Genomic DNA, 10055 nt, shown 5'->3' with positions numbered 1-10055 from the left:
GGTATATCATAGATGTTCAATAAGATATAGAGAATCAAAGAAAGGAAATGCATAAATAAGAAACTAGTAACAGGGAAAAATGGTTTATATTTCAGCTACTTGGATATGACCGTGCCCCTTTAAGCTCCATATGCCCAAATCCCAAAAGAGTTTCAACTATCAACTTGAACTTCTAACTTAATTCCTTTTTACTCTTCTCCCTGTTATTTATTTCTATACATAATTAACATAATTTTCTTTTTCTTTTTTACTTCAAATGTCCTTTGATTACTTTCTTTCACTAAAATTTTATTGTCACCTATTCGAATAAGGTAATCTCATGTTTTATAATTTAGATGCCTTATTCCTCTGTATCTATGACAACTTTCTTGTCAGATGATGCTTCTCATCATTTAGTCTTTTCTCCACTTCCCACATGGCCCAAATAAATTCTGTGTATTTATTCACTCCATTGACTCATATCTTTCCTTCAACATAATTCATAAAGACCATTTAAAATCAAATTTATATCTGCCTCCTTTGAAAACATTGTTGGTTTGATTTGCACAAAATATCAGTGGATTTTACATTTACTTTATTATGTTAAAGTCTATTTTGTTTTTATTTTATTCCTTCCACAATGCCTCAAGGAATGCAGCCCCAGTTTTTTTATATATTTCATATTAATCAGTATATTGTCATGACTCAATATATACTTGCTTTGTGAAAAAAAATAAAATATTTGATGTAGTTCTTCTTTACATTGGTTACATAGAATGGAAATGAAGAAAACTCCCGAAAACAGCATCAATACCCCTAAAATTGTAATGTGTGAACATACTAGGGAAAGTATGATTTTGAAGACTATATTTATGTATTTTTCAGGCTTCAGATAAAACCACTATCTCGGATCTGTGGCAAAGGGAAAGGAATCATGGCAAAACTGTAGTGATTTTTTACATTTCTGCTAGGACATGGCATGGTCCCTTCTGCTTACTCTCCATGAACAGTGACGAGTAACATGACCATACGTATATCAATACAGAAGAGAAGCCTTCTCCATTCACAGAAGGTAGTGCAATGAACATGGAAACAGGTAGTGGCTTATGTTCTTCTTTAGGGAGGATTGTGAATAGTAGGAAATAGTAAAATATACCAAAATATACATTGTAACAAAGTAACAAGATATTTTATTTTATGTTATAAACAAAACTAGCCTTAATAATTCATTGTTATTATGTAAAAATTAAGCTCTATACGAGTTTTAACATTTCATATATATAGTATGTAATACTAGTGAGTATTAAATATATTACATGCAACTATGGTTATTAATTTATTTGATCCTTGATTGCCTTAAAAATCTCATACTATAAATATGCATCTCAAAGAGATGCACTTAGGCACATACATGGAAAATTTTGTATACAAATTCAGGGGAGTTTGGAACTTTCTAAAGCTTACCTAAGGATCGCATAGAGCTCTACTGACTTCCAAAACAAAAACCTCTATTATTTCTTTTCAACTTGACTCCATCTCTTTCACACAACTAGCGTCTAAATGTATTGGACAGCCACTATTTCCATTTATGCATCTCCTATAATCTTAAGCCATTATGATTTGTATTCTGCAATCACCATTTTACTGAAACTTCCCTTAATAAATATAATATGTTCTTGCTAAATCCAAATTATGTTTTCCAGTTTTTATCTTACTTGATTTTTCAGGAATATTTCACACTCATCACAACCCTCTATTTCTTGCCATGATTGCACTCCTTCCTTCTCCTCCTCATCTCTGCCTACTTCGTTTTGGAAGCATTTCCTAAATATTAGTGGTCACTGAGGTTCTGTCATCCTTTCCTCATGTTATCTGATTCTACACCCTCTTAATTATCAATGTTCCTCTCTTCCATCATTTCAAATGCCAGTAATGATTTCCAAACACTTCTTATCAGCCCAGATTTCTCTTTGATAGGTTGGTATTTCAACTGCTTTTGAATATCTCTAATTAGATGGCTCACGGTCAGATCATAACCCTTAACATGATCAAAGGTGAATTCATTTTGCTTCAACCCAAATATACTCATCTCTGTTTCATATCCCACTGAAAGGTGGTTCAATATTTATATCACCTATCCTTTCTCTCTTATCTCTCAATTTTCATCCTGCCTCTTGCAAAATATACACCACGTGCCCTTGATTTAAAACTTTAATAGGCTCCCTGTTACCCACAGGATACATCTTAAAACACTTTAACAAGATTTGCATGTCTTGCTTACATTTTTATTCTTTTCTTTCAGTCAAAGCCTCCCTCACCACTCTGCTATAGCCAACTTGGCACCATCCATCGTTCCTCATGCAAGCCATAGTTTATCTGCCTGTAGTTGTTTGTCCTCACTTTTACCCTTTCATGCCATTCATCCACAAATTTCCTGGGTAACACGTTTGCATCCTCATTTCTGATCTTCCACAAATAGATTAAATATATCACCTCCATTATATTTTTTTATCACAATGTGGGACTCCTGACTCCCTATGTAGCTGGTTCCCACATGATGCAAGGAAACCAAAAATTATAAATCAATACATTATTTATATTCTCAAATAAGTCTTGATACCCAAGACACATTTTATAATCCCAAAACTCAAAAATTTGATTGGTATAGTAAATGAAGAGAAAATAAAGCAGAAATACAAATGTGTGCTATAACAAATATTTGCTAACTATGGTAAAATGATCACTAAAATTAAATTACATTAAATGTGAGTTGGCATAATTTCAAGATTAATTAAAAGACCATAGTGAGATTTTATTGCTAGTTTGCCAGGAGTCCCAAGCTCCCTCTATCCAAATCTATCCTGGACCCAGTTGCAGGTTGGCATTATTTTGTGATAGTGGTCTGCCACAACTTACATATCTGAGATGATTTGGAGTTCTTTGGCTGAATAGGACTTCAGAGATTTCAGGAAGTTGGCTGACGTGTTTGATTAGTACCTGCTTTTCATTTTTTGTTTGTTTGTTTGTTTGTTTTTTTGTGACAGTTTCTCACTTTGTCACCCAGGCTGGATTGCAGTGGCATGATCATGGCTCACTGCAGCCCCAACCTCCCAGGCTCAAGCAATTCTCCCACCCGGCCACTCAAATAGCTGGGACTACAGGCACACATCACCACACCCAGCTAATTATTGTTTTATTATTATTATTTTGTACAGATGAGGTTTTGCTATGTTGCCCAGGCTCGTCTTGAACACCTGGGCTCAAGCGATCCCCCCATTTCAGCCCCCCAAAGTGCTGGAATTACAGGCGCAAGCCCCGCACCCAGTCTTTTCTTTTCTTTTTGTTTATTTGTATTTGTTTTTGGACTAATTCAGGAAGTTCTGAGAAAATATTTTGGGTCATAAGAACCCGAGTTTTGCATTCCCACTTCCCAAAATAAAGTGTCATGTGGGACATCACCTGATACAATGGAAGCCTCCATGTTCATTACCAGCAAGTACATCCCAGAGGTCACAGAATAGAAAGGCTCACAGAACAAATTAAAATGATCAAATGATGCATTTTCTCAAGTCTACTAAAAACACGTAGAAACAAGGGAAAAGAGATGGAGTCGATTAACACATGTAGGATAGGGCACAAACAGTGCGGAGAAACCGTACTACCTGAACTCTGGGATCCGCAATGTTTTTATGTCTTGTTCCTCTCTCTGTCCTGTTAGACTTCCGCATGAATGATGTGGTTACAAGGCCCATAATTTGAGGGGCCTTGAAACACCTGCTAGGGGTCAAAAGGGCAGAAGACATCCTGGGTCAATGGCACACACTCTATTAGAGAGACGCAGGGACAAATACATCTGGCTGGTAGATGTAGCTCTCTAATTAGCTGGATGAGTAGTGATGGGTTTTATTTGTGTTACTTGGGCAGAAGATATATATGGTTATAATTAGTGTCACCTATGGATGGCCAAACAAAGACCTCTTGAATGCTAATTTTTCATGTATATCTAGTGTATCCTAAATACTTAGAATCTCCTGTGTATTTGTTATCAGGTATATTCATATATAATAAATACAAATGCATACACAAATATGTACTACTAACATGTCTCATAAACATTGGATATCTCTGGTATTTCTGTGCTTTTCTGTCTATGTTTTACACACACATGCCCTGATTTTTATTTTATACTTTACAATTCCCATGAATTCTACCTATGTCTAACAAACATTTTGCTTACTAGCTACTTATCCGTTCTTGAAATATTTTAAAAGACTTGGCCCATCTTTTACAAACTACAAACTTATCTATGAAAATTGAATATTTGAAATAGCAAATGCACATTTTACAAGGGTAGCCTGCTGTGTCTGACTTTATTTTCTAAAAATGGCAGCAACAATACTTTTTACCATGCGATTTGGTGCTACTCTCATTAAGAGAAGAGGATTTATGTTTCTTCCCCTTGAAACCAGGTGGGTTGTGATGGCTGTCTCATAATATGAGTATGGCAAAAATTACATGTGACTTCTAAAGCTTAAGTCACTGCATGTGACCTTTTTCACTACTTGCTCTTCTGCCTTGCTCACTACTTGCTCTTGAAGACTTATCTTGTCATGTCTGACTATCCTTGGGCTGCCATAATTGTGAGGAAGCCCGAGCTATCCCATTTTGCAATACAACATAGGGAATCCATAAGAGGACACACATACATAGAGAAAAAGAGAGATCCCTGGACAACCCCCATTACTTTAGTTGACTCTCACCCCGACACTTCCCAGTCTAGTCACTGTCTGACTGTACATGCATAAGAGATTCCAAGCCAGAACTACCTAGGTGAGCTCTGACCCCCTTATACCATGATTAAGAATAAAGTGATAGTTGTTTTAAATTACTAAGTTTTGGCATGATTTTTTACTCAGTAATCGAACGGTAGAGTATCTATCATTTTCCCACCTGGTCTTGACCTATCTTCTATATTTTATGCCTTCATATTCATAGTATATGAACTTAAGTTCACCCTATTTATGGTGGAGAAGAAGATAAGAGCAAATTGCTAAATGAATTATATAAATTTTGGAGAAATTTTTCTACATAATTTCAACTGTCTAGGACTTCTTAAAATTAGTACTAATTTGGGATTGAAGTTGCTGACTTCTCTTTACTGTCCTTGTAAAGCATGCATTGGCATTCTTCATTGTTCAATGAATCTTTAAACTATGTCCAAAGTGAGGATTACTTATATCAGTTATTATTGTGGTTTAATTTACTGTCCATGACTGCTTGCACATGTCTTTGAATGGTAAATAGTAAGGAAGGGGTCATTGTCATGTTAGTGACTTTTTCCCAGTGATTTCTCATCTAAAGAACAGTAACACTCACTGATCTCAACTTCATACAGTTTATTTGTGTTGCTAGTTAATCAAGTAAAATGTTCACTAGGCATCAACAATGTCAATGATCAAAGTAATTTGGTAATCATAAATCAGTTTGAGTCATAGCTGGATGACTTATATTTGATAGAAGTTAAAAAGTGGGTATTATAAATCATACAGTTGAGTTTTTATTTTACTAATTTGTGAGATTGAAATTAGACTAGTACTCTCAGTATAAAACTTTGTGATTTTTTAATTACAAAGTGAGGGTGTCTAAATTGGAGTAGAGTGAAAAATGAAAACTTTATTGTAAGCTTCGTGTTAGAATAAATATTCTTTCTGTTTAAAAACAACAGTTAATTGTATTTACATCATTTCTCTTCCCTTTTTATCAGACTTTTTATAAGTGTATGGTCACCAAGTCTGAAGATGGACATGAAAAACTTTTTCCTATGAAATTTTATTTTCCTGTAAAAAGAGAAAATATTTTAGAAGGCATTGTCATTTTTCATTGTTTGTTGTTTCTCTCCTAGTGCTCTTAGATTTAATTGCAGATAGTATTGAGTGATGCAAAACAAAATTCCCTGAAACTTGTCTTCTCCTACCATACTTTAACTTCAAAATATAACTAACAGTCTTTGCTTTTTGAGAACAGTAAGGTATCCTTGGTTATGAATTGAAATGTAAGTAAATATTTGTCAAGTTGCTAGAGTTTACAGTAATCTCATATAAATGCATAGATAAAAGCTGATTAATAGAGCCTTTCACAAAAATTTATCTTGTGAGAAGTGATGCTTATAAATTTGCGTGGAGGCACAAGAGTCAGTAACGATGTGCTTAGCATAGCTTTGATATTCTGCAGTTTGCTTTTTTAGACATGTAGGAAGAATAACGTGTAGCATAAACATCACAAGAAACATGCTAAACTTACATAATAAACAATGCTTATCCTTTGTAATAAACAGAATTGGGCTTTTTTTATCCTTATTTTCAATTAATTGCATTTAATGTGTTTCTTAAATATACACATCACAGAAAGTTAAAACATAACATTCTCTAACATACCTTTCATTTCCATTATTATTTTCACAAACAATATATGGGCGAAACTGGCTAAGTTTTAATCAAAACCTTTTTATTTTTTCTGTACTTAAGTCTAGACTGCTTTCCTAGTTTCTCCTGTAATTGGATGTTGCCATGTGAGTTGTTCTTACCAGTGGAACTTGAGAAAATCTGGTCACGTGTGGGCCAAGGTTTTTTATGAGGTGAGTATGCTGCCTCCGCCCTCTTTCCCCTCCCACTGTCTGGCAAAACCCAAGGGGATGGCAAGGCACAGACAAGAAAGGAGCCTGAATTACTATAAAAGAGACAGTAGTCCACTGATCAATTCTACCCTGGGATACTGAGAAAGTAAAGAATAAACTTTATTTGAGTTTGACATACTAAATATTTGGGATTGTTTTGTTGCCCACCCTAATAATACAGTGTGATAATACCATATGACTTTACATTTAATGGAAATACAATTTGTGTTCTCACGAGACTATTATATGTAAAGTGTATTATGATATTTTCTTCTTTTATCTGTATATAAATCCATCTTAAATTTTAAGTTCAACTTTAAGCATAAATACAGAAAATTTAATTGTTTTAATAATGTTAATAAACTATTTTCATTATAGGAAAAATGTTTTGGTAAATAGGTAACTATACAGTTGAAATGGTGTAATATTGAGATAAACATGTCTTTTACAACTAACATTACTTGCATTCTATTTGCATGAAAATTATTCTTGTACTTAAAAGGTAAAATATTGCTATTTACTACATTTTTGTTATTTTAATGGACCATTTTAATTACCCATTTTTTGGTGCCTGATATCATTAAACTTCATCTTTACAAATAAATCCACCCTTGATTAAAATAAAAACAAGTGACCATTATCATATTTGTATATTATTATATTACTAATATACCATGTGATATTCAGGCTATCTAAAGGGATAGGAGGAAAGGATTACCATAGTAAAAATAAGTTGTTTAACAGATTCCATTTAAGGAGTTGTATTAGTCAGGGTTGTCTAGAGGGACAGAACTAATTGGAGATATATATATATTATATATATATATTATATATATATATATAATATATATATATAAAAAAACTAAATGCTTAATACTTCCCCTTTATATATAAAGGGGAAGCTCCATATATATATGAAGTGCTCTCTCTCTATATATATATATATGTAAAGGGGAGCTTATTAAGTATTAACTCACATAATTACAAGGTCCCACAATAGACCATCGGCAAGCTGAGGAGCAAGGAAGCTAGTCCGAATCCCAAAGCTGAAGAACTTGGAGTCTGATGTTAGAGGCCAGGAAGCATCCAGCATGGGAGAAGCTGTAGACTGAGAGACTAGGCCAGTCTAGTTTTTTCACAGTTTTCTGCCTGGTTTATGTTCTAGCCATGCTGGCAGCTGAATAGATGGTGCCCAACCAGATTAAGGGTGGGTCTGCCTTTCCCAGCCCACTGAGTCAAATGTTAATCACCTTTGGCAATAACCTCACACCTCACAGACACACCCAAGATCAATACATTGCATCCTACAATCAAGTTGCCACTCGGTATTAACCATCACAAGTCCATCCCTTGTCAATCTGAACCTGTACACATCTCCTGAGATCATACATGGTCTTCAAATAAAGACAATAGTAAGGTCATAATTATGCCAAACATAATGCAAATATCCTTCATACAACCAGAAATGCACCAATCCCCAACTCAAAATACTATTACATAAAGTTAACAATATTTAAATGCTGATATAAAGTCAATAAATCTTATGTCACATCATGAAGAAAAAAGGAAATACAATGAAGATATATTCTTAGTACAAGAAAACATGCACAGACATGTTTTTAACAAAAGAAGGAAGAAATATTCATGACAGTTGAAGTCTCCCTTTCTTGCAGCTGGTCATGTGGTCGTAGCTGGTGTTGATGACTATCTTCTTCTACTACTCATTCTGTGTTCACCTTGCCTTCAGCAAGCACATCATCAGGTCATGGTTTTTTTCCTGGTGGAGTCACCCAAACCTTCATTCCTGAAAGGTCTAGGCCATTTGTAGTCCTGCCTGGATTGGGCTGTTGTAGTTTCCCATTGACCTTAATCAAAGGGCGTGGTAATACTGAGATACACCCTAATGGATCTCCTGTATTCCATGCATACTCTTCCTTATCTCCATTGTGGAGTAGTAGACTGATTTCATTTTGATAGTCCAGGTCAATAACCCCAGTCAACACTGTAATTCCCTTCATAGCCTGTTACCTTAAAGGTAGGAGGAGCCCAAAGTGTACAGGTGGCAATCTTAACTTCCAGTTTAATGGAATCGTTGTTGTGTCTCCTGGTGGCAGAGGTCGTCCCTCTGGAACTAAGACCACTAGGCCAGCAGAACAGAATGTCGCAAGAACAGGAAGCAAAAATTTTGCTAGTGGATCACTAGGGGTGATAGTGAGTGGTGTCACTTCCACTTCCATCCCTTGATTCCTGGATCCTTGAATCCTGGCTGTGGGAGAAACAGTACCATATATTGGACGCTGATTCAGAGCATACACCACCTTCTGGAGAACTTTGCCCCAGGCCTGAAAAGCATTGACACCTAGTTGGGATTGTAATTGTGACTTCAAAAGGCAATTCCACTGTTCTGTCAATCCAGCTGCTTTAGGATGATGGGGAACATGGTAAGACAAGTGAATTCCATGAGCATGAGCCCACTGATGCACTTTAGCAGTAAAGTGAGTGCCTTGGTCAGAGACAATGCTGTATGGAATACCATGACAGTGGATAAGGCATTCTGTGAGTCCACGGATGGTATTCTTGGCAGAAGCATTGAGTACAGGATAGGCAAACCCATATCCGGAGTAAGTGTCTATTACACTGAGGACAAACCTCTCACCTTTCTGTAATGGAAGAGGTCCAATATAACCAACCTGCCACCAGGTAGCTGGCTGATCACCCTGAGGAATTGTGCCATATTGAGGGCTCAGTGTTTGTCTCTGCTACTGGCACATTGAGCACTCAGCACTGGCTGTAGCCAGGTCAGCCTTGGTGAGTGGAAGTCCATGTTGCTGAGCCCATGCATAACCTCCATCCCTACCACCATGGACACTTTGTTCATTGGCCCATTGGGCAATGACAGGGGTGACTGGGGAAAGAGGCTGGTGTCCACAGAATGGGTCATCCTATCCACTTCATTATTAGAATCCTCCTCTGCTGAGGTCACCTGTTGGTGCGCACTCACATGACATACAAATATCTTCACAGTTTTTGACCACTCAGACATATCCATCCACATACCTTTTCCCCAAATTTCTTTGTCACCAATTTCCAACCATGCTTCTTCCAAGTTGCTGACCATCCAGCCAAACCATTGGCTACAGCCTGTAAATCAGTATATATTCGCATATCTGGCCATTTCTCCTTCAAAGCAAAGTGCACAACCAGGTGTAGTGCTCAAAGTTCTGCCCACTGGGAAGATATCCCTTCACTAGTGTCCTTCAGGGATGTCCTAGAAGGGGGTTGTAGTGCTGCAGCTGTCCACTTTCAGGTGGTGCCTGCATATATGCAGAACCATCTGTAAACCAGGCCCTAGTCTTCTCTTCCTCTGTCAACTGATCATAGGGAACTCCCCAGGAGGTCATTA

The sequence above is a fragment of the Symphalangus syndactylus genome, chromosome 13, assembly GCF_028878055.3.
Source record: "Symphalangus syndactylus isolate Jambi chromosome 13, NHGRI_mSymSyn1-v2.1_pri, whole genome shotgun sequence".
In the NCBI taxonomy this organism is placed as follows: Eukaryota; Metazoa; Chordata; class Mammalia; order Primates; family Hylobatidae; genus Symphalangus; species Symphalangus syndactylus.
Note: the sequence above shows the minus strand (reverse complement) of the source record.